General features: G+C 47.5%; 1 protein-coding gene across 6 annotated transcripts in view; it reads right to left on the bottom strand.

Moving 5' to 3' along the window:
- The window catches only part of MCHR2 (melanin concentrating hormone receptor 2), a 2,016,060-nt gene that overhangs the window by 1,124,187 nt on the left and 865,537 nt on the right, over window positions 1-26,336 (bottom strand). The window contains exon 1 of one of the 6 annotated variants that reach the window (XM_069606533.1): window positions 22,555-22,647. The exons of the other annotated variants lie outside the window; for them this stretch is intronic. The gene's annotated coding sequence lies outside the window, so the exon portion shown is untranslated. Of the gene's footprint in view, window positions 1-22,554; window positions 22,648-26,336 lie in introns of those variants that run through there. 6 annotated transcript variants of the gene reach the window in all.

The raw sequence follows: 26,336 nt of genomic DNA, 5'->3' as shown, positions 1-26,336 counted from the left end.
CAGAGAACAGTGACCCACTTGAGCTTATTAAAAGAGAGAAAGGAAAGGGCGTGTGGTACTTCAATGATCATATTCCCTATGTAGTTTAATTTAAAAAGGGGATTATGTCTGTGATCTAAAGGTGACAACCAGACCCTCCTCTGAATCCCTCTATGTCTTACCACGCCTAACATGGACTTCTTCAGGGACGGCAAATCCTTTCTCTGGAATGGACCCTTCACAAAATGTGCAATTGTCTGTCTGCAGAGCACCCCTCAAGAGAAGACCTATTTACCAGTAGAATGCAATTGTGCCATACACTCTTTATGGGCTACTTCTGTCAGATAGTCACATTCCATTACTGTTGCCCACCTTCCGGATATGAACATTGCTGATTGCCTCATCTCTGCTATGCCCCAAAATAGATGTGATCACCTTTTGTCAGACATTAGAAAGCTCCTATTCGATTTCATGACTCAAACAGACCATACTGTTTTTTGTTTAATTCTAGTACCCATCTGTGTTGATATTTTGCATATATAGACAGATATGTTTTGCATTTAGTTTAGTTGCTATCAAGCAGTCCTTCTTTGTAAAGTCATGATGAAATCTATGGGCTTGAATGTTAGGGGAACAATGTACTTTTGGCATGAATAGTGAATACTATTATTAGGCAGTAAAAATACTGCATAAGGAACTTGGCTCAATACACACCATCCCCTACTGTCTAATTAGTTCTTGGGGTCTGCATTACCATGACCTTTTGGCCTCTTGTTGCGAGTTGGCTTTTCACCCTCCTAGCTAGTAGGATATTTCTGTTTTCTAAGGAGCTGGCGGAGGGTTTGTGTGATGAATCCCAGGAGATCGTCACTGCTTTTGATGGGTGAGCCCCTTCCCATGAGGCCAGGCAGGTGAGACCGCTACTTTAGAGTCTCCCTGGGAAGATCTCGTGGGGAGGGAGGAACCCGAGAGAATGTTATACCCCTTTGATCTCTCCAGCTCTCCTTGCCAACCTTCCCTTATACCCTTGATGGTATTGTATACAGTAACTTAACGACAATACTCACGAGGAAATGAAATACCTCCTAAAAAATCAGTGAAGCCTGAAAACTCTGTTGATCACACAGGGACCCAAACAAGCTATAACAGCAATGGGAGGATAACTTAATACATATGACCCATGACAAGGGACAAGTAGGATTGGTGATTACAGACTAGTAGAGTAACCATAGGCATTTACGCAGGAGCTGGATGCAGTGGCACACTACAGCTAACAATTAATGCGGAACAAAGGGAGAAGTGCAAGGGAAAACCAGGAACAGACTCAAAGAGAATGTAAAGGAACAGTTAAAACAGAATTACAGAATCAAAACCTGCCCCCTCCTCACCCATAGAAGGAAAGGAAAATGGAACACAATAGTACATCTGTAAATGAAGGGTGTCCAAAGGATCAAGGTTACACTGCAGAATAGTGCAACATCAAAGGAATGAAAAGCACTTAAAACTGGGCAACACAGGAAAAGGAAAGCACTCACTGCAAAACCAAGAAAGGCAGAGGGGAGTGGACATGGAGTGGACGGTTTCCTGCTCCCCCATGCATTTTTGTTGTCTATCCCAAGTATGGGCCACTGGGATGAGGAAGAGGCCTGGCGCAATGGGGATCATTGAGATGAACCAGCGCACACGCTCTAGTCTCTAAAATGATCCCTTTGGCCAGCTGTCATGTAAAACAAGAGAGGAAAGAGAACAATGGGTCTTCATCTCGGCATGGAACAAGAGCTTGGCAGGCTACATGCTGAAGTGCAGAGCAGAGAATCAGACGGTGTCCGGAACACAAGCACCAAAGCGAGAGACCCCCGAAGCAATGAGCACACCGCAGAGGAGGTGCTACACTCAACAGTGTTTGAGGGCGCTGGTACACAGACAAAACAATGCTGAACTGCAGAAGAGACCCGCAGAAGAGGGGGGAATGTCCCAGTAAGCCAGAGAAACTGCAGAAGTTCCTTGGAGACCCACGAACAAACAGAGGGTGGCGGCAAAGACCCTCCAGGCACTAGGGTGACTAAGCACAGGGTTTCGGAGACCCAGAAGGTGCATGATCCTAATCTACACTGTGCAAAAACTGAAGAAAACCAACAGAAACAGATATCTCTAGATCATTGTTGAAAAAGTAAATATATACAATTATGACTTAAGGCCAAGAGCAAACTCAGTTATGCTAACAGATCATGCCATTTTCTATCTCCAGTTCCTTGTTGCTAGCAGAAAGTTTAGTTTGGGTGGCATATGGGCATATTCCTCTGTAACCATTTTGACGGGGCAGATTTTCAGGTCATGTCCAGTATCATTCAGCTTCTGGGGTCTCCTTTGTTAAATCTTACTGTGTACTGAAACTAGCCAGATGCGTGTGGTGCCATGGATTTCGTCATCTGTGTTCTGTGTGTTACATGTCTATAGGTCTATCAGAAAGTACATATGCTTCAAAATTGAATGTGACACAATGCAACTGTATACTCTGCTTGCATGGCAAGTTCACCATTAACTTGAGCTCTGCGTCTGTCTACCTTGTTTTCCTAGCTGCATGACATATGGGGCAGTCATGTTACCAGTGTAGTGTTTTAAAGGAGTAAACATCTTGCCTCTTTGAATCTTCTGTTACCCAAATATTCCAGAGTGCAACCCAGTTCCAGTACCTCCATTGTCCATTGTCCACATTTTCATTGTCAATGATGCAAATATTTACAAGCTCTCCAGTTAAATAAGTGCTCTTTCTCCAGAAATATTATTTCCCCTGCATTTATCACCATAATGGGGCAAGCTACGTATTACGATGCGTGCGCGGTTGTGACAGAATGCCATCTGCGATGGTGAGTAATCCTGAGCTTTTTTGATTTTTGCTATCTGAAATAATGCTGGTTTCCTCTCTCTCAGAAAGTAATCTCTGCTAAACAAAACCTTAATTTTCAATGATCCATGCTAAAAGTGTGTAGTTCATGCATGTATACTTTGCTTGGCCCTGTTTGCTGACACACTAGCAGCTGCAATGTGGTTTGGCAACATGGTCGATACAGAGTGACATGTTGAAAATCCTGGAACGAATACATTCCAATAGCCGTGGGCATCCTTTAACATTGCGCACACACAATGCATACTATATTAACTAAATTCACTCAGGGCAAGATGGCAGAACTTTGGTTAAATATAAATATAAGCTATATCTAATGTGGTAAAGTTGCATATGGGGAGGAGATGCAGTTAAAACTGCTAAAAACTCAATCTGATATCCTTTTATTACAACTGGGTTTCCTGGTAACCTTTTAAACGGCAGAGCCATTTGTGTATTGTGTCTGGAACCTTTGAAGCAGCCTCCTTCAGGAAAGGTCTGATTGCTGCTGTACACTGGTAACCAAGACTCTGCTTTCTGCAGTGGCAAGACTTGCAAGTGTGCTTGACAATCGTCCTGGTTGGGAAGGGTAAAAGACGTACTTACCTTTTCTCAGAGACCTAGTGGAGATTGCCACAGTGCCCCAATACCCAAAAGAAGGTGCCTTTGGCTCTCTCTACTATCTAATTCGTACCACGCTAAGCACGCCAAATAAAGACCCAACAAGGCTGCCTTTGACACTCTACACTCTGATTTGCTTCAAGAGCCTTTGGGACACACTTTTAGGAGCTTTGTCTGCCTGTCTCCAGCTCCTTTGAGCCTCACGTCTTTGCTGCTTGTCGAACGCATCACATCACTGGACCAAATCAAGCCAGTTTACCTCTGAATTCGAATCACTTCCTTCATGCACCACCACCCACTCCCTCCTTCAGAACGCATTCATTTGAGCATCGCCGCTAGTCCTAAGCTTCTTCGAGCTTCGACCTATTGATGCTTGTTGAATTCCATCCCATTGTTGAATCCCATTGAACCAGCCCGACCGACTCCAACTCCACTTCAACACAATGAAAAGTAACAAGAAAACTGGCTCAACACTGTTGAGCTCCTGAAAGATGCAACTAAGTAATCTAATCGTGATTATGTCCTGTTAGCATTGGTCTATGTGCCCACGCGACATCTAAAACCCCACTGACTTTTCTACAAGATCCCTATTCTTCATACCCAGACTGCATCTTCCTACCAAAGTCTGCTTTCACTGTGCAATTCCTTATCAGAGTCGGTTGCTAGTGTTTTTAAAAGTTGTATTTTTATAGAACGTTTATTGGACACCCCGTTTATTTTGGTACTTACTTTAATATTGATGTTTTGGATACTTCTTTGCTGGCTCACACCCCTTTGAAGAGTATATAGCCTGCGCTTGGCCCATGCTACCTTAAGAGGCCAAGGAGGTGCACCATTAATGTAGTAGCGAATTCACCTTTATGATTGGGATCACTGATAGTCTACTAGTAATGTGGGGCTCAGTAGAAGTTTAAAAAATATTACTCATTCCTGTATCCCCCAGAGCAGTAGCCATTTCGTCCAAAGGCTTAAGTATTTATGGCATTCTCCTTGTTTAAAATATCAAAACACAGAATATTCCTTTTTTTTGCAGTGAAAAACCACACGTGAGGTGTGAAGCAGAAGTTGACACACGCCTTCTGGAGTAACATAAAAGCATGTGTAAAACGTGGTGACACCTTTTTCTTTACATCACGCCATATGGTCATTGATTTGTAGGGTGGAATGCGGCCATGGAGCGAATGTGCAGCTCCCCCTCCCATCACCCCCATCTGCTCCACATGCGTTACTGGCAGCGTCTGATTGTAACGTATTGAACTCCTCTGGAAATTGCCTGCATTGAACATCTACTAGCAGCTTGCACATTCCACAGGAATCCATTCTGAATCCTGCCTGCTATGCATAACTGGCAGTTGGCAATTGTGAAATTTGTACTACAATTAAGCAATAAGCACTGAGTTGGGCGGCCAAAACCCCTTTGGGTAATACCCCGGCCCATAGTTAAGGCTTAAGCAAAGTAAGGGCCTTAAAGCAGGCCACAGGGCATTGGCAGAAGCAGTAATGGCCCCTCAACTCAGGGCTTATTGCTATTAGTATCCTAAACTGTAAGACCAGGGTACTAATAGCACCTTTTTTAAGTTGTGAGACGCCTTCAGTGTTTAGCAACTGAAAAAAATAATAAGAAAAAAATAGCCGCCATGGAACGGAGAGAAGGGATTGTAGTCCCTTATCCCTTTCCATGGTGGCTATTCAAACAGTGAATGCGACTGGTAGGAAGGCTTTGTCGGGCAAGTAAGGACTCAGCGAGGGACATTGAGATTGTGGGTTACAATCTCTTGTCCCTCGCTGGCTACTAATTTGCAAAAAGAAATCATGAATGTGAACCTGCCTGCTTTTTAATCTTTCTTTTTGCACTTCACACAATTCACATTATTGACTGGTGCATTCCTTGAATAGCAGAGACACTCAGGGGGTAATTCATAGAATTTAGCACACAAGTGGCGCACGCAGCTGGCGCACAGTGTGAGCGTGCGAATCTCTGTGCCAGCAGCGTGCGCTAAAATCCATTTCTGCGCACAGCGTATTCATGGATTTCAGCTACCAAAACCAGCCGTGGCGCACAGTGGCGCAGCGACCCTGCAGCAGCGCCAGTTATGTCCCCAAGAACTCCCCTCGTGCAGGGAAAAGCCATCAAAATCCCCAATCCAGCGCAAAGGGCTCCGCTAACCGTGTACCAGCACGGCAAGCGGGGTACGTGTATTACTGGGGTTCGCGGGAAGTTTCACACGCGATTGGCACTGTCCGAGCGGGGTACGTGTATTACTGGGGTTCGCGTGAAGTTTCACATGCAATTTCAGCAGGGTACGTGTATTTCGGGGGTTCGCGGGAAGTTTCACACGCGATAGGCCCTGTGCGAGTGGGGTACGTGTATTTCGGGGGTGCGCGGCAAGTTTTACACGCGATTGGCCTGGGTACGTGTATTTCAGGAGTGCGCGGAAAGTTTTACATGCGATTTCAGCAGGGTACGTGTATTTCAGGGGTGTGCGGGAAGTTTTACATGCGATTTCAGCAGGGTACGTGTATTTCAGGGGTGCAAGGGAAGTTTTACACGTGATTGGCCTGGGTACGTGTATTTCAGGGGAGCGCGGGAAGTTTTACACGCGATTTTGCTGTCAGAGCGGGGAACGCATATTTCGGGGGTGCGCAGGGAGTCCTACACGTGAATTGGCAGTGTGGGTCCTCCAGGTGTCCCCTGTACCCCCTCCAAGGCCCCTGCAGGCATCCCACACCACAGGTGACTACCCTGCACCCCTGGTCATGTCCCCCAGCACCCCCACCCCCCCAGCAGTGAGGGACACCTGCCAGCAGGCCCCCACTCATGTCCTCCTGCACCCCCACACCCCCATCATTGACAGGCACCTGCCAGCAAGCCCCGACACATGTCCCCCAGCCCCCCCAGCCCCCAGCAGTGAGGGGCACCTGCCAGCAGGCCCCGACACATGTCCCCCAGCCCCCACGCCCCATCATTGAAAGGGACCTGCCAGCAGGCCCCGACACATGTCCCCCAGCACCCCCACCCCCCAGCAGTGCAGGGCACCTGCCAGCAGGCCCCGACACATGTCCCCCAGCCCTCCCACCACCCCATCATTGACAGGCACCTGCCAGCAGGCCCCAACACATGTCCCCCAGCACCCCCACCCCCCAGCAGTGAGGGGCACCTGCCAGCAGGCCCCGACACATGTCCCCCAGCACCCCCAAGCCCCAACAGTGAGGGGCACCTGCCAGCAGGCCCCGACACATGTCCCCCAGCCAACACGTCATCACAATCTAGATACCTGGCTCTTATGGCCACCCAAATCCCACCCCTTGGCACCCCAGTCCAAACACCCAACCAAGCTTTACATCCACTCCAAATTGAAATCCCCATTACATGATAGATCACAAATAAGCAGTATGCGCATGAGTACAAGTCTGTCAGACCCACACAATGGCAACACATGACTGAGAAAACCCACATTGTGACATGCATGAAACCAATGAGAGAAGACCACACATTGAAGTAAGAAACAAAATTGTATTCAAGTCAAAATGAAGGGAATGAAATCAAAACACACAAAAATGCCAATAATAATCAAAATGCAGCATGTCCCAAAAAATGATAAATAAATAAAATGAGAATCCAAATTAATCCAAATGAAAATGTTTCCAAAGTCACCATCCAACAAAGCAAATCCAAAGGGAAAGAAAAGCGTAATATCCATTGCTCCATGGTGAAGAAAAAAAAAGATGAATGAGAAAAATCCACTGTAAAACTATGCACAAATAGCAAATCCAGGGTCCATGAGCCCAACGACATAAATGAAACCTACAACGAAACCTACCTAATTACTAACTATATACAAAAATGTGGGGCATAGTCCATGCGCCCCAAATGAAAGAAAAAAGAAAAGAAACTTAACACTAATGAACTATATACAATGGTGGCGGGCAAGTCCAATGGCTCACTTGTTGATGTCATGGGCCAGGGCATCATCGAACTCCTGTTCAATGTCTTGGAGGCGGGCCTGTTCTCTGGCCTGAGGTCTTGCAGGGATAACGCCATGTCCACCTCGAACTCCCTGCGAATTCCCTCGAGGCACTCAGCCCGCCTCAGCGCCCTGCGCATGGAGTTCTCCGCCCTGACCATTGTGAGCCGTGCCTCCTCCACCCGCCGCCACTCCGCACCTATCTGCTGGCCCAACCGCTGCCACACGGAAGACACTCCCATTCCAGGGTCCTCCTGCCCTCCAGCCGATGCCTGCCCCTCTGATGTAGATGGCCCCGAGCCATGATGCCTCCCACGTTGAGCCTGTCGCTGCCTCCGACGCAACTGCCTCTGCCAGCACGACGGCATCCAGGCTGATGGAATCCACTGACGCCGTCGTGCACGTGCCCTGCCCGATGATGCCGGCACATCCTCCATCTGCTGGGGTCCAGTTGCTGTGGTGTCCACCCCTGCTGGACCTCCGACTCCCGACTGTGGCAGGGATGGGATCCCCACCAAGCTGGTTGCGTTGGTCAGGGCAGGTCCACAGGGGCTCTGGTGGCATCTGGGCCGGAAGACGGCATGGAGAATGACTGGCGCATAGTCTCTACAGAGGAGGAGAGGGCCGCCAGAGTGGCCGACACATGTACAAAACCCCCGACCATGGACACTCCCAACTGGGCCACGCTGGCACGCTGCTCTTCGTGATGACGTGCGTGCTCCCCCCGGGAAGCACGCACGTCATCACGAATGTCACGCGTGCGCAACGCAACACCAATCAGGACCTTCTCCATAAGGCCAGGGGTCCCCTCGTCCGCAGGTAAAGGAGTGTCAGATGACATGGACATCCCCCCTACCTGCGGACGGGCCTGGGATGGGGCATCCCTGCTGGTGCATGGTGGTGCAGTCACAGTGTCAGGGACAGTGACATGCACAGGCCCCTCCACGGTGACCTGTGCTGCCTCCTGCCCCTGGACTGCACCACTTGCACCAGTGGTACCACCCCCACCAGGCCCCAAATGCGGCTCAGTAGCGGCCTTCTCCTCCTCTGTGGAAACCACTAACCTGGATCGCTCCACCCCATCTTCTGCCGTTGCAAGCCCCTGTGGGGGCTCACCCACCCCTGCCGCTGCAGCCGTAGTGGCAGACGCAGCACCCGTCCCCTCACTCCCGGACAATGGTAAATTCTGGGAGGGTGACTGGGCCTTGCGTCGCCGGCCGGTGGGGGCATCCCCGCCGCTTTGCTCCACAGCGCCGTCTCCGCCCTCTTCATCACTTGCCGCTGTGTAGAGGGAGACATAGAACACAAGCATCAGGGTACTGTACCATGGTCCCCTAGACAGGAAGCAATAGCAGATGATTGGCACTGTCAAACATCACTTCCATCATGTCCCTCCACAACACATGGGTCAGTGCAGGCAAAACACATGCAGTAACAGGCATGGCGCATGCAATGAACATTAGCATACATGTCCAAGGGACTCTTGAAACATACAATGCTGGTTTGAAACTCACATGCATCATGGGTCATGCCTATCACATGCACACACTTCACCGTAGTTTCATCCATCTGGCCTCGTACACCCCAGACACAGTGGATACAAGGATGAGTAGGCTGCATCACTGAATCTGAACATTGTCACAGACATGTGTCATGCATCCATGGAATTTACAAGTCACAGACATGCAAGTCAGACACACAGACATGGACACCATACATGTCCATGACCGCAGCACCCATCTCTCACACCCCATCCATGTCCAATAACAGAGACAGACATGCATTAATGTGTGCATTCCGCATGCTGCTCCGCATGTTGCATTGTAACACATGCACCTACCATGTGGTTCACACATTACTGGTCTCACATGCATGACCATGATGTCCCTGCACACACACATACGTACATGGCCTATGTCAGACATACAGGCAAGTATCAGACAACCAGCACCCTGCAACATGCCCTGTCTCACACAGCAATGCTTGGCCACTTACCGCTCAACTCCAGACGGATCGCCCTCTGAAGGATCTGGGTGTGGAGCGCTGGGGATACGCATTCCAGGACCCTCATCTGGATGGTACTCATGCTGCCCCGGCCCCCCTCCATGAGGCGCCGGGCATTTATGAGGGTCCTGGACCTCAAGTCCTCCCAGCGCTTCTTGACTTGCTTGATGTTGCGGGTTGCCACCCCCTCCGCGTTGATGGCAACCACAAAGTCGTCCCAGATCCTATCCCGTCCTTCCTTGTCGGCGCGTGATGTTCCGAAGAGGGCATCATAATGCCCCAGGACTTCTGACTGAAGCTGGTGGCTCTCTGCCCCTCTGGCTGGGGGACGCCAGTAGTCTCAGATGGTGTTTGCCCCAACATGGCGACCCCCGAGGCAGGCGTGGGTGGGCAACTGGGTCCTGGGGCTGGGCTGTGGAGCGATGGTATCCCAGTCGGGAGTCTTCTGTTCCAGCAGGGGTGGACACAGCAACTGGACCCCTGCAAATTGGTGATGTGCAGGCACCAAATAGCAGGGCATGTGGGAGCAGGTAGTCAGGCAGCAGCAGATGGCAGGTGGGAGCGTGCTCGGGGCTCTGGGGGGCAGGAAAATGGCCTTCAGGGCAGGAGCATGGTCTTCCTTGTGTTTTCGCGTGGCCAGCTTGATACGGAGTGATTTGGCACATGAAAAAATTGCACGTCAGCGTGTTATTCGAGGAAAGGCCCTTAGCGCATAAGCACGTCAGCACACGTACGCGATTTCATTGGACCAAAGGCCCTTAGCGCGTAAGCGCGTCTGTGACGTATCGTGCACGGGCGTTGCCCTTTCGCGTGTAAAACTTCCCGCGAACCCCAGGAATACACGTACCCTGCTGAAATCGCGTGTGAAACTTCCCGCGAACCCATGAAATACACATACCCAGGCCAATCGCGTGTGAAACTTCCTGCGCACCCCTGAAATACACGTACCCTGCTGAAATCACGTGTGAAACTTCCCACGCACCCCTGAAATACACGTACCCTGCTGAAATCGCGTGTGAAACTTCCCGCACACCCCTGAAATACACGTACCCAGGCCAATCGCGTGTAAAACTTCCCGCGCACCCCTGAAATACACGTACCCTGCTGAAATTGCATGTGAAACTTCCCGCGCACCCCTGAAATACACGTACCCTGCTGAAATCGCGTGTGAAACTTCCCGCGCACCCCTGAAATACACGTACCCTGCTGAAATCGCATCTGAAACTTCCGCGCACCCCTGTAATACACGTACCCAGGCCAATCGCGTGTAAAACTTCCCGCGCACCCCATTGAAATTCACGTACCCTGCTGAAATCGCGTGTGAAACTTCCCGCGAACCCATGAAATACACATACCCAGGCCAATCGCGTGTGAAACTTCCTGCGCACCCCTGAAATACACGTACCCTGCTGAAATCACGTGTGAAACTTCCCACGCACCCCTGAAATACACGTACCCTGCTGAAATCGCGTGTGAAACTTCCCGCACACCCCTGAAATACACGTACCCAGGCCAATCGCGTGTAAAACTTCCCGCGCACCCCTGAAATACACGTACCCTGCTGAAATTGCATGTGAAACTTCCCGCGCACCCCTGAAATACACGTACCCTGCTGAAATCGCGTGTGAAACTTCCCGCGCACCCCTGAAATACACGTACCCTGCAGAAATCGCATCTGAAACTTCCGCGCACCCCTGTAATACACGTACCCAGGCCAATCGCGTGTAAAACTTCCCGCACACCCCCGAAATACACGTACCCCACTCGCACAAGGCCTATCGCGTGTGAAACTTCACACGAACCCCAGGAATACACGTACCCCGCTCAGTATATGCGTGCTTTTTATTTGTGCACACTTTTGTAATGTGCAGGGCCGCAACCGCCTGCCTTCGTGTGGCGGATGTGTTTAGGCCTGTGCGTGTCTTTGCCCGTGCGTGGGTTTGCCCTATTCGATTCCATGAATACGTGTGGTTCGCGTGCGTGTGGGCGTTTTGTGTACTTCCCAGCAGTACTTCCCCCATTACGCCTTCTTTTTTACGCGTTATTCCCCATTCCGCGTGTTACGCGCCCTGTTTGGCCTACTTTTGTTGTGTGCGCTGCGCGATGTGCACTTTCGTTGTGCGCTTAGCGCACGCTGTCTGGAGACGTGTGCGCCAGCATGCGCCATGCACGGATTTGGCGCACACCAGTGGGAAAGTAGCGCAGCGCCTTCCTTGAATCGCACGTGTGCGCGTGCGCTTGCTTTCTCACGCTTGCGCCTCCTTGCGCTGGGATTTTCGGCGCACGTTTGTTCCATGAATCGGCCCCTCAATTTGGTTATACTGACGAAACATTAGTGTAGGCATTTTAGGACCCATCCCTCCCTGGGTGCAAGAAATTACAAAATCCTAGATGTTAGTTTTCAGTCCTACTGTAATCCCATACTGGTGCCAGCAGAGAAATCGTTCTATAATTGAAGCTCGATTGTTAAATGAAAATTATTCATCACACTAAGTAGCACGCCTGCAACAATGGATTCCAACAGTATGGCAGACAGCCGTTTAAAGCGACATGAAGGAGAACAGCGTCACCTTACTACTTAAAGAAGATTATAGAGGCAGAGGGACTGTTATGTTGTGGTCAATTCTTAATTGGAAATTAAATGAAGTGTTTGAAATTAGTATTATTAACCTTTCCCATTCTCCGCCACCCACATGGAGCGATGGGTTGCATTTGTGTGCCTTTTATTTTCGTTCGACAGAAATTGGCGTACAGTGCATCCAGTATTTATAAATATATGGATGGAGAAAATTAGCAGGAGCGACTTTTTGATTTGCGCGTGCTTTTGTCTTCTTTGACTTCAAAGGCAAACCTGATGTTCAGAGCTGTGTGCAGGGGCCTGAAAATGAATAGTTGGTTGGAAGGAATGGGGATATACAAAGGGGACAACAAAGACTTCGGGGATACATTTTTTACTAGGATTGTCCTTTCCTCTGATGGCTGCTCTCAGCTGCAGGCACTATTGTTTTGATGATGTGACCCTGCATCCTCTGTGGGCCCTTCAAGGCAAAAGCCAGCATAGTATTCAAGTTATGCATAACTGTATATGAGGTTACACACATATATCTGCTTATTTTCATCGTCAGGATCTTTGTTTGTATCCTGCCAGAAGGGTGAGGGGCCTCATTTCTAAGCTTGGGTGAACTTTCTCAAAAGTGATCGATGAGCTCCCCTAAATCACTAATGATATTTGGGTAGGTTTGCCATAAATCTCCAGGGAAGTATGGAGAAGTTTGGGTAGGCTCAAGCTGATTGTTTGGAAAACCATACACAAAATAACTTACAAGGTTTCAGGAAGGGAGAGATAGGTTAGTGGAAAGGGAAGGGTGGGGTAAGGTGAGGCTGGGCAGGTGGCAGTGCTTATGATGTGGTGTGTTTACCATGGCTGAGCCCTAGGACTTATTTCTGAGCACTCGCACTTATTAGCTCAAACGTAGTTCAGTTCAGATGTGGTGTTTTTGCTCACTTTCTTTAAGCTGTCAGCCAGTCTGCATTACACAGCACGCAAGAAACAACAATGTGAGCCACGCCAGCATTGCTGTACTAGCTATTCAGTTTCATGAATAACAATAAGCTGGAAGGGGGCGCCCACTGCATCATGCCCACGTGCATCATGCCAGCACACTTACCAAGTCATTGGCACTGCTATGCTGCTGTAAACACGGTCAGTCACTGCAACAGCAGGGCGTGGGGCTCAGGTGTGTTGTGCAGGCAGCAGACAGGCAGCCACCACAGTACCACTACCACCACCAGACCAGCATGCAGGCAGGCAAACACATGCCCATGTGCCAGTGTACGTATGGCACTGACTTTGCTTAACCTTTGCCTGCAGTCAGGCACACACAGTGAGTGCATACATCCTGAGTGGAAAATTCCCCTTTTTCTTCTGGTGTGCACAGGTGTGTGCCAGGCCAGGAACTGGCTAAGTCTTAAACACTCAGTCACTCATAACTGTGTTTCGTGTCACTCAATGGCCAGTCCTTTTAGTGGGGAAGAGCGTCAGAGGCCAAGGGAAGGGAAAATGACACTGCCAAAGAGGAGTGCCTGTGCTGAGTGCTAACCTACAGGAGAAGAGCTTGCTAAAGAGTCCGACAGGCAAGTGCACTAGTTTAGTATTTATGGTGTCTGCATTTGGCCATCGCTTTGCTATAGGAGCAAATCACCTGTGCTCTATTTTGTGTGAGACAGACTGTAACAATGTTCGATTTGCCACCTATAGAATTAGAGAAAATTGATAACGAGGTAGATGAGTTCAAAGGAGTTAAGAAATGTGGTGTCTTCTGTCAAGACACAACTACTGTGTTATATTATTTAGGTGGAAGTTGTAAATTGAACATCTACCATGGGCAGTGCACACATTACCCATGATGAGCAGTGGGTGGGGGCACAGTGGGCAATGAGCTGCTGCATTAATTTGTACCTGTGTGCTAGAAAATATTTGCACCCTGCTACTAACTTATTTACATATTAAGGACTGGTGGACAGGTCAACAAGAGGAAATTGAGTCCTGTGCTTCTATGAATGTTATCTAAGTAGGACAGCACATTAAACTCTGCAGTAAGATATCTTAGTTGATGAATGCGCCTACTGCTGAAATCTATACACAACCTGTAGGTCCCAGGTTTAAAGAACTCAGATATTTCCTCCATCTGAAGCTTAACAAATGAGTACAGCTAAGTGGGGAATTTTAAGATTGCATGCCAGACCAGCGGAGTCAGCCACACGTCAGCGTGCTTTGGACTACTTTTCATCATTCAGAGGTGGCCACATTTTTATTTAATGCTTAAAGTGCAAATCAAGTTCCAGAGAAGGGAAGCGCTTTACAACAAGGTTGTGCTAGAATTGGGCTTGGAATTCTATACTGTATGGTATATTATTGAGATTTATAATATTATAATAAAGGTAATTCATAAGAGACATGGGGCCTCAAGCTGAGTTTGCTGGTCCGAACTAAGGGTGCCGGAAAGCTCACTGGCATCCTTTTTTCTGGACCGGCAAACTACAGGTTTTGCCTGCCAGAGCTGCTGTGCATGACAGGTCTGACCCTGCCGGGCACATCGGTCATGGTAGGCAAAGCCATCATGGAAGCACCGGCACCATTAACAACGATGCTGGTGCTTCAGTGTCCCCACTCCCATATAGTCCTATCGAAGACTATGGGAATGGGGATTCAAGAAATTGCCGGCACCTGACTTCCCGGCTGCCAGACTTGTAATAGCCCAGTGGCACCGGAAAGTCAGACACCAGTAATTTTTTACGGGTCTGGCGGCAACCCGCTGGTAGCAACGGCAGGGATGCCTGCTGGAACTGTAATGAGGCCCACAGACCTCTGAAAGCTCTATTGGGCTGGGAAAGAGTAGGTCATCCATTAAGGGTGCATGAAGTTTCATCCTGCTGAGTTAGCTTTCATGAGGAATATTGCAGTTATGTATATATAATAATAGCAAGAGCCAAAGGATGCAGGTCAATGGCCTCAAAACAGCCAGTAGGGCTGAGGCAGAGTGAGTCACATGTCATGAATTCATGATGTAGACTTTAGAGTTCCTTAATATAATACCATTTAGTCAAGTGAGATTACAATGTTAGGATCTCTATACCTGGGATAAAATAACATGTACATTAAGAGGCTCTGGGCCTCATTACGACCCAGGCGGACTTCGCGGTGCTAAATGCACCGCGAAGCATGGCGGAAAGCCGCCGATAGCGCCATGGGGGTTGGCGGATTTACCGCCCCATTCCGACCTCGGCGGAGCGGTAAATCCCCAATCCCCATTCTGCCCTTCCCCATTCCCATTTTTGCCCCATAGGGTATAATGGGAGTGGGGAAGGAGTTAATTACGCCACCGTAAAATACGGTGGCGTAATTAACAACGAGGTCCCGTAGCGCCATGGTTTTCTCCGGCTGGTAAAACCAGGCGGAGAAAACCTCCATGGCGCTACGGGAACTCGTAGTATGGCGGAGAGGTACGCCATGCACTACGCTGGCGTAATACCCTCTCCGCCAGGGTCCTAATGAGGCCCTCTGTCTGAAAACCGCTGTTAGAGCAAGCGATGACATGCGTTAGTGCATTGCATCACTTCTCAAAAAAGATGTGCCCTATTCACGAAGCTCCTTTCAAGCTGCGCATCATCAATGCTTGCACTCTTTTTTAATGAAACATATAGCTCAAATATATTTCACTTAGTACATAATCACAGAACAGTATTGTGGTTATAAATCTATCAATGTAAAAAGGTCTCAGTTCAACTAGACCCTCACACTCAGTCAGAAGATGGTGGAGAGTTTCCAGAACTAGTTTACAAATCCTACATTTCCGGTCAAAGGTTCCATCGTTCACTCAAGCTCCTAAAACTTCCCTGGTGGGAAGTAAATGCATAACAGGGTTGTTTATCACCGGTTTATGCATGAACCACTGCTGCCCCGCTTACAATAATATTCCTCAAAAAGGGATAGAAATGCTTTTTTCTTCTCTACACATTTCACAATACCAGATCCTTTAAGGGCCTCATGAGGAAATGCACATCCGTGTGGGTTCAGAGGGCGCCATACATGTTACCATGTACTCAGGGTGGCCCTGAATGGTGCTGTTCCCATCTTCATCTTGTATCCTGGCTTGCAACATTATGGGCCTCATTACACGGAAGGCGGTGAACCATGGCGCTATTAGCGCCATGGTTCATGCCGGTAAAATAGCGGCACCGCCTTGGTGGAAAGGGGAATTACCGCCTCATTCCAAGGTTGGCGGGGCGGTAATTCCCCCTTCCACCATTGCCCTTCCCCATTCCCATTTTTGCCCCATAGGGCTCTATGGGAATGGGGAAGGCGCTAATTACGGTACCGCAAATTGCGGTACCGTAATTAGCTCCACTGGTCCCTTTGCGGGTTGGTTTTTAATGCCTGCAAAAAGCAGGCGTTAAATTCCCCAACCCGCAAAGGGACCTCGTAGTAAGGCGGTAAGGATTTACCGGTACCGGTAAAATACCGGTACTGGTAAACCCTTACCGCCTACCGTGTAATGAGGCCCTATGTGTTACTACTGACTTCTGCAATTGTATTCATTCTCCCCTCTTGCTTCTCCACTCTTTTGACTGCTAACTCTCTGTTCTCTCCTCCTTTCCCTTCTCCCTTTCCTATCTCCTCCCCTTAGTTTCTTCTATGCACTTACTCTCAGAATTGTCAGTGGACCTAGTATGATAGCAAACTCGTCTGTCTCATCCCCACACCCCCTCCAGCACTATCTCAAATGTCGTCAGGCCTAGTATGATAGTCGCTTGTTTTGTTCCTCCCCAACCTTTCTGCACCGCTCTCCCTCACCTCTTGTTTTTCTCCGGCTCTACCAGAAATGTCACCAGGCTTAGTACGGTAGTCGCCTGTCTGTTTCCATTTCCTTCCCACTTTCCCCCTCCCTTCCTTATCTATGTCTTAGCTCTTGCACTATTTGAAATGTCGTCAGGCAGAGTAAGATAGTTAATTTCACATCCTTACTGTTCGTGGCCTGTAAGAATGTCATTGTATTTTCACCTTGTTCCTTCCCTTGCCTTGAAGCACTGTGAAACACATTTTGTATAGGCACTAGGATTCTGACATAGGACTATGAACCTTTGGTTTTAACATTCTGACAGAGACATTGGTATTTTTTGTTGAGGCAGGGAAACCACTCTTAGAGTGAGGGCAAGATAGGGTTTTCTTTTCATTTTCTCACATTAATAAAAGTCTTTAACAACCACGATGACCCCTCTCTGTCAGAGTCTTACTTCTGCATCCTTGCAATAGCTGAATCAGGACATTATCAGATAAGCTCATGTGTCTCTCTCTGATTGGACTCGAGAGAATCATCAAACAAGCATATGCAAAACCCAATACAGTTGTCCATTTGTAAGCAATGTGACACCCGAATTGCCCCAGTGATGGTATCATATGTTTGGAATAGACCTCATATGGCCAGGCATCAATTCCCATGTGCATCTGCTGTTTGTATAATGTGCTTCATCTAATGCCCAAAATGTACTGTGTAACACTTCTTATAACATAAATAAATACTTGGTTAGTCATTCAGAGTTGTACAAATTGATTACAGCATCTTAGCTACAACCTATGAATAAGCAAATCGTCTTCCCCATCATGCTGACAACTAAATTGTGTGTGTGCGTGTTTTTTACCTTACACTTCCAGGTGCCTCACTTTAATTCTGCCCACTGGGATTTTCCCCCATATGCCCCTGTGTAACTTTGCCTATGTTGTCTCAGGAGGATAGCTCAGGGGCAATGTGCTCGCCTTGGAACGCAAGATGACACGTAGCAACACAGGTTCGATCCCCAGGTCTGCGCTTAGAAACCTCTGGGTATTAAGCGCATTATGAATAACCTATCATATCATATGTGTATCCCACTTTAAGATTGCCCCTCTTTGAGATTGCTCCTTGGTTTCCCAGTACGATTTTGCCCCCTGGTGCTCAATACAATTAGTGCCCGTCTTTGTTTGCTCTCTGATGCCCAATGTTATTCATATACTTGCTCTGAGATATCACACTATGACCTCATAGTATACTCAATTATTCCTAATAACCCCTACCAGGACTCTGCCCTCTATGGAATACCTACTGTAAAGGCCACCCAGGAACTATTCTAACCCACCCCCTTTGGTACCCACTGTTAAATGCTTGTTACAGCTTCCATTCTTCCTTGTGTTTCCCCCCAATTCTCATAAAGGGTCCAGCTGCTACACATTGTCCCCTGCCAAAGATACCAAAGCACACTAGGATGCTTCAGTACATCTCACAATTAACACAGCTGAAAGGCACCACTACCGAGCTGTTGCCACACCAGATGGATGCTCGAACTTCCCCACCTGGCCCTTCTACAAACCTACCAGAACTAACCATCTCAACTTCTATGCACAAACACACTGCACTCATATGAGTTAAGCCACTCACACACCGCAATCTGATATCCCTCCCAACAGACATCAAACAACAGAACTCCACATTGCTCCAATCCTCTTACATTCACAGTCCAATGGCATGCAAGGCTCCCCTCTGGATAGAAATGCATCTTTGCTCTACACAGAGGCCACCTAGAAACAGGACCGTATGCAGGGTAGCTCCATCCTGGATACATATACACAGCGGAAAAAGGCATTTTGCACATCCCCTTTCCACGCTAACCTAACTGACCCCCTCACTGAGCTATACAAGAGCACCTATGAAATTCCAAATAGCAGTGGTGCGTGATTTAAATTTCAATAACACAACATTTCATTATAAATGTTTTTTAAAATCAGAATGGTTACATTGGTGAATAATACTTTGTATTATCGTTAAGGTATCAACACGCCAACATATTACATGAAGATCTAGGAAAAGAGGGAACAGTAAGTAACAAGGAAACAAGGGAAAGAAGAGGTCGAATAGTGATGCTCATATGGTACTATCTGCAGATGTACAGTCATTAAGTGGGGGTGATGCATAGACCAGGGTGGCCTTAAATTAATGGCCAGTGCACCACAGACCTGAAGTGATGGCCGAGCCAAATTGTCACTTCAAGGATTTTTGTGGAATATAAGACATGGCATTGACCAAAGGCAAAATGGCCGTGAACACAGGCCATGGCCAGTGGCCTATAGATGAATCCCCTACTGGGTCTGGCCTCAGACATGCCCAGTAGCCTTGTTGGGTGGCTTGATGGGGCTTGGGCCCTGTACTGTGCAAATAAGCAACTGCCCATGGCTGCAAGCCATCAGGTGCTTGGTTGGGCCTGGTGCTGGGCAAAAGCCATGCCCTGTGCAAATTGCCCACTACCATGGTCACATGTCATGGCCAATGCCCTTTGAACCTGCAATGGAAGCAAAATTGCCCTTAGGGCTGGCCACAAGCCTGGTCAAAGGACCATTGAGGATGATTTGGTGGGGCATGAGGCATGGATTTCAGCCATGGCCAGTGGCCCACCGACTCACAAAGAGACCACATGACCTGGCAAAGAAGTCACTGTGGGAAGCTTGGCGGGGCCAAAGGCAACTGACATGTTTAATGGCCACCGTGGTCTCTATGGCCCGGGACTGGGATGCTGCTTCAGGCTTCTGTTCCACTGCTCCGAGCTTTGGCCATGCCTGAAGGCCTGTTGCTGAGGTCGCTGGAGACATTGGAGGGCTGCTGCATGCTGCTGGGTTGCTCGGCTTCATGGAGGATGGTTGGAGATAGCAGGGGCGGCCTTTGACAGTCTTTGGCCATGGGTATGGTGCACTGACATTCCATGTTGTTCTGTGCCTTTGGAAGGATGCCCTGGAAGCTGACTGTTACCTGTTGCCATGGGTATGGTGCACTGACATTCCATGTGGTCTGTGCCTTCGGAAGGATGCCTTGGAAGCTGACTGTTACCTGTTGCCATGGGTATGGTGCACTGACATTCCATGTTGTTCTGTGCCTTTGGAAGGGTGCCTTGGAAGCTGACTGTTACCTGTTGCCATGGGTATGGTGCACTGACATTCCATGTTGTTCTGTGCCTTCGGAAGGATGCCTTGGAAGCTGACTGTTACCTGTTGCCATGGGTATGGTGCACTGACATTCCATGTTGTTCTGTGCCTTTGGAAGGATGCCTTGGAAGCTGACTGTTACCTGTTGCCATTGGTATGGTGCACTGACATTACATGTTGTTCTGTGCCTTTGGAAGGATGCCTTGGAAGCTGACTGCTACCTGTTGCCATGGGTATAGTGCACTGCCATCCATGTTGTTTTGTGCCTTTGGAAGGATGCCTTGGAAGCTGACTTACCTGTTGCCATGGGTATGGTGCACTGCCATCCATGTTGTTCTGTGCCTTTGGAAGGATGCCTTGGAAGCTGACTGTTACCTGTTGCCATGGGTATGGTGCACTGACATTCCATGTTGTTCTGTGCCTTTGGAAGGATGCCTTGGAAGCTGACTTACCTGCTCCGTGAGTTGTATTTATTTAGACTTTGAATCCCTTGCTGTGCTTGGGGTGGGATGGCTTAATTTTGTCCTGCAACGTGCAGGTTATTCAGTATCATCATTCCATTTTTCTTCCTGCTTAGTTTTCTTTGTTCTTTTTCTGGTCTTTTCTGTCCTTTGTTGTACTCTTGCCATCATTTCTTAAAATGTACCAACAAATTCCTTTTTGTAAAGCGCTTAGGGGTAGGTGCTATAGAAGTGAAATAAAACAAACTTCATGGCTGCAGACCATGGCTTCGCCCAGGTCCTGCTGAAACATAGGTAAAGTGAGTCTTGGGTCTTGGCAAGACTTAATGGCCAACTTGGGGCATATCGCAGGACTGAAGGCCATTTTGGCCATGCCCCAGACTAAATGGCCTCGGTGGCTGGCTATAGCAAATGACCACCTTTATTATAAAGTGGTCAATAAGTGGATGCTCTAAGTTATTTGAGGGGACCTGGACAGGGGCCTCTGGAAGGACCAAGTACTCCCCAGTAGCCCCCATACCTTCTTGGTAGCATGGAGACCAGCATTGGGGACAATGGGTCACTTTGGGACAATAGAGGGGCTTGGGCATGGTTAAAGGCTATGCCCAGGGCACTGGGACAATAGGTATGATTGAGGGCCATGATCTGTGTCCAATCGGGAAGGTTTGGAACAAATGCTGGGGCCATAGGGCATGACCAGTGGCCACTATGGGAGACTAAGCAGTGCATGGGGCATGCATTAAGGGTCAAGGTCATAGCCAGTGGCCTCTCCAGGAGATCTGCCAGAGCCATTTTCAGAGGGACAATCATTTTATTGTGGCATTTCTGGGGAAGGATTGAATGCCCATCCAAGTAGTAACTGGGAGCGGGGAACTCAATGTCGCCCACGGAGCTAACATTCGTACTGTTGCATTGATTCTGTATATCAGGGTTCTGATAATGTTCAGGCTATCAAGCTGTTTGAACTATGAAGGCCATGATATCTCAACATCATTATACGGCACAGTGCTGTGGAAGTCTTTCTCGGCATGGCGGAAAATGAGAATGGTTCCAGTAGCTGGCCCTTACGAAATCCTACAAAAAAGCTCCAACACTAACACGTCGGATCTAATAAGCGTGTGGGAAAATAAACTGCTCGCGACCATGCGATCTGCAGATCTGACGGAAGAGCTTGTCATAAAAATGCCACAAAGAGCCAAAATAAAATTGAGACGCTGGAACTGGATACAGAATGATGAAAGGCAAAAAAAGTTGACATCTATTCAAGATCTGGGAACGTCATCGCATGGCTTTGACGAAACCCCTAAGTACTTATGTAAATTCCCTTCACGGCATCACCGTAATCAATTCATGAGACTGCGCTTCAGCCTCTACAAGACCAAAGCAGTTCCAATGATGAGGCGTGACTCTGACACCACTGCCAATCAATGCAGATACTGCAACAATGCAGCGGAGTCGGCCAAACATCTGATAATTGAATGCCCAGCTACCAAAGTCCAAAGGACATTACATCTTACAAGCTACGCTCCAATAGACAACAACTTAGGACAGTGGTGGAGCTATTTAATCTCTGGAACAAATACACAGCTGACGTGTGCAGTGATAAATTATATGGACTCCATACTGCCAGAAATCCCATGAGGTTTTGGCCAGACCTAACAAGCAACAACATGATGGACTGTCAAGTAAAGGACATATGGAACTATGTAATAAAAAGTTTGTTTTTTTGTAAACTAAACTAAAAATTACAATAACATTTTTTTTAAAAAAATAATAATATCTCAACATTGCCTATGTAGACTTGGCTAGTGGGAGTTGTTGTCCAAAACATCTGTAGAACCAGATGTGGCAGGCCCCTGTGCAGGCCCTGCAAATTATCAAAAATCCCACTAGACCTGCAGGGCGAGTTCCTTAGTTTACATTCTCGACCCACAAGAAATGCACTCGCCCCAAGGTGACTGGTGACAAAATATTTACCAGTGCTTTTTGTAAAATGGCACATGTTGCCATAAGCACATTTCCTATTTGGTGCAATGTTGTCAAGCATGCACAGTGAAACTTGCATTTGCCAGTTTCTGCAAACAAAGTGTGCGCAGTAAATGAAAAATAAGTTTCTACCATCCCCATACTCACCAGCAAGGTTGCGTTTCCTGCAAATGGTGCTCGCCCTTCATAAAAACTACTTGCCAATGCTAGTGGGCTAGTAGTTTTGCGATCCCTGCTGTGGTTTATTGCTATAAAAGCAAAATAAAATCAAAGAAACAATTTAGGTAAAAGGGAAGTTATACTTAAGCTTTCCTTAAACGAAACTTTGGAATTCAATGAAAACACTTGGAAAAGGATACATTTTCAAAAAGCTTCCCTTAAAAAAAACATTGCAATTTAGTGACAAAAACCTCCTTAGAGGAACGTTGTGTTTACAGAGCAAACCAACATACCCTAAACATTTTCCAGTGATGGTCTTTAAAACAACCACAACTGAGCTACCGCTTTTGTAAAACAACGTTATCTCAAGCACCAATACGCACTGCTCAGAGCACTAGATGTGCCAACACAAAGGCCATGCATGCAAGCAAACTTTCAACCAGACTTCACCATCCATAAAGACCTAACTCAAAAGGGAATGCTGATCATGTGTTAACATTTCATTACTAAGAGCAGAGGTCTGAAGCACTGTATAAGAACACAACATTATTATGTATAACTATCTTTATATCAGAGGGCTCCATGTGTGAAGGAGCCCTCAATGTGGAAGTGCAGCTCCTGTGCACACTTGAAAATTGCAGCATGAACAGCCAACATCTTTGCAATTCAGATAAAGCACACACTGTCCAAGAAGACGTGTGTTAATCCAGTGGCCAGGCTCCCCATAGCATTCATAAAAGGCACAGAAATAGGCATGACCATTTCAAATTATCTAACTAAAGTAATTGGGCTACTTCAAGAGCCTGGAGGTGATGGGGCTCTGTTGTTCATTTCCCGTATGTATTTTCCATCGTTTCCTCTATGTGTGTGCAACCCTTTTAAGAGTGCCGGTTTATGTGCACGCTGCAATCAGTGTTCCTTCAACGCTTAAAACGCGGTGCTGCTCCCTTCACACACATTCTCTTCCCTGAATGTAATGTGGCAGGCTGGGCCCTGGGGAATAGATGGTGGGGCCCTTACCTCTATGGCCACATCCTGTCTATGCCACTGGCCCGCCCCCACAAAGTGTAGTTTTCAAACAGTGTGGAAGTAGCCATTTTGAAACTAGGGTCATGGAATACACATCACAATGCTGTCATTCCAGGTGCCTCACCTCACAATCGCCTTGCAGCTGGACAAGACTTCTTGTTAACGTGCATTTGGTGCAAGTAACACCTCCATCAACCAAAGAAGCATGGCCACGCCCAACAGCTATGGCCTTTGTACCAGCACTGTGCCCACATTTTCCAGGTGCTCTCATCATATGCCCACCGTTAGGCAGGTGCTTTGCCTTTGCAGTTAGATAGTTTCATCCGTTGCCGTGTAGTGCCATGATCAGGCATGCTCACATGTTCCACAAAAGAAGCTCAGTGGGCCTTCAAACCTTTTAGAAAATCTACCTAAATTTCTTTGCAACCCTTGAAACTTTTGGAAGTTTTAGGCAGGTGGAGAGATTTAAAGTGATTCAATGTGATTTCAGGTGATACAAGAGCAGGGCAAGGTGCTAGGTAGGGTCTAGTGCACCAGTAAGATAACTGAGAGCGTTAAGAGACTTGCTGCTGACATCTGTGTGGGACCCATAGGTCAGAGGCGTATAGGTCTGCAGGGAGAATATGTTGGGAAATAACTTTTGTTGCTGTAATAAAGAAACCATTCCATTAAACAAAACAAACGAGTTTATTTTCCGCATCTATTCAAATAAAGCTTTGATTACAGATGTAACAACTCTGCAATTGCAGGTGAATGTTTCGTAGTTGTCCTTACCATCATGCAGGTCTCTGTGTAATAAAATTGCCACATGCGCAGCCACTGCAAACAGATTTGATTACAAAACAAAGTTTAATGTGTCAAACCTTTTGTTGATTATAAGAGGGGAGAATATATGTAGCTAACATTTACTTTACCTGAGGAACTGCTTCATAAATTATGACATACTTGGTGACTAGGGGGTAGACCAGGTAGTGGAGTGACCCCAAGTGCGTATGGTGAACAAGCTGCCAATATGTCGTATATGTGACTAAGACGTCTGTGGTCAATTTCACAAACACGACGGGTGGTAGACGCAAAAACCTTTGATGGGTTACAATGTGCATCAGCAAACGAAATCCCTGATCATACGGAAAGTCAAGGTAACCATGACGGAGATTAGTATCCACAGGGCGGAGTCAAAGATTTCAATCGCGGTAGGTGGGGATTGGGCGAATGCATCTGAAACTGTAAAGCGCACAGTAATGCTTATTCTGACGCCATACATACGTCGCAAAGAGGGTGGTGACCATATTAGAACCAGGCGACAAAACAATATAGTCTCTTATATAACTAGATAAACCATATGTAGAGAGCGAGAATCATTGCTGGTTTGGATTGGTTGAGAGATCATACGTATGAGCAAGGAAGAACGTATAGGTGAACAATATTGCCGTCTGTGTCAAGTGCCATCTTGGAGCCAGGCAAGTCCACTGGACAGCAATATAGCCAATGTGCGGGAACCATTGAGGAACCAGCAAACCTTTCAACATACGAGACGTAGATTGCTAATACAGCACGAGACATAGGACAGCGGATTAGAAGTGGATTGTGTTGAAGACAGCAGGTGGAGAACAGAAGAAATGTTGAACGGATTATGGTGCAGTTTGCAGGGGAGAAATTCAGAAGAGCAAAAGCAGATGAGACAGCAAATACTGATTACCATTTAATAGTAAAAAAAAAAAGGAAATTGTTCACTACATAGTGTAAGGGGGGGTTGGGAATTGGTGTGAAATGCAAAACTTGGAACCACTGCCGACATTTCTGGTGACTCCAGGGGAAGCTCCAGTACCATGGGAGGATTGGAAGGATTTGCTTAGGTTTTATTTTGTAGCCCAATGGGGGGAAAGATTTTCAGATAAAAAGCTATTTTCTACACGGATGTGTTGTTTGGGGGCTGGCGCAGTAAGGATTGGCGAAGAACTTACCTGATGTTGATGAGGGTAATGAAGGTGGGGATGATGGGGGACGATGGAATGGGTAAAGGATGGGGGTTTAATAATAAAACCATGAAAATAATGGATGCACACATTGGAAAGCAGACACATGTGGTGCTAAGAAGGTACACGTTTTTACTAGGATATCGATATTGATATTTTATTTATATCGCGCTCGTACACAAGTGTTTTTTAGAGCGAGACGAAGCAAGGGAGGGGTGCAAGGGTGTACAAAACAATTATCTTACTAGGCCCAGTGACATTGAGAAGGTGCAAGTGCAGGGGAGACAAAATGTTGGTGAAACGGTTGATATGTTTATTGCGGATTTGAGAGGGTTGTTAGCATCATGTGAATTGACTGGGAGGGAGCACGAGTATATACATGAAAAGTTATTGATGCACACATCTAATCCTAAAATACAAGCATGTCTACGGCAAGCTAAAAATCCCTCACTCCAAGAGGCTTTGACGATAGTGAAATGTATGCAGCTAACTAGTAAATGTCTTGAGGAGGTGAAGGCTAAAGTAGGGAAGGAAAACATATAGGGCCTCATTACGAGGTGGGCGGTAAGGGATTACCGGCACCGGTAAGGGCACCGGAGCCGGTAATCCCTTCCTGCCCTACTACGAGTTCCCTTTGCGGGTCCTTCCTTAACGCTTGTTTTTTTCAGGCGTTAAGGATGGGACCCGCAAAGGGACTGTAGAGCTAATAACGGTAACGCAATTTGTGGTGCCGTTATTAGCGCCTTCCCCATTCCCATTGAGCCC

This window comes from Ambystoma mexicanum, chromosome 4p, assembly GCF_040938575.1.
Source record: "Ambystoma mexicanum isolate Mex_15411 chromosome 4p, UKY_AmexF1_1, whole genome shotgun sequence".
NCBI lineage: Eukaryota > Metazoa > Chordata > Amphibia > Caudata > Ambystomatidae > Ambystoma > Ambystoma mexicanum.
This window is presented reverse-complemented; position numbering and strand designations above follow the sequence as displayed.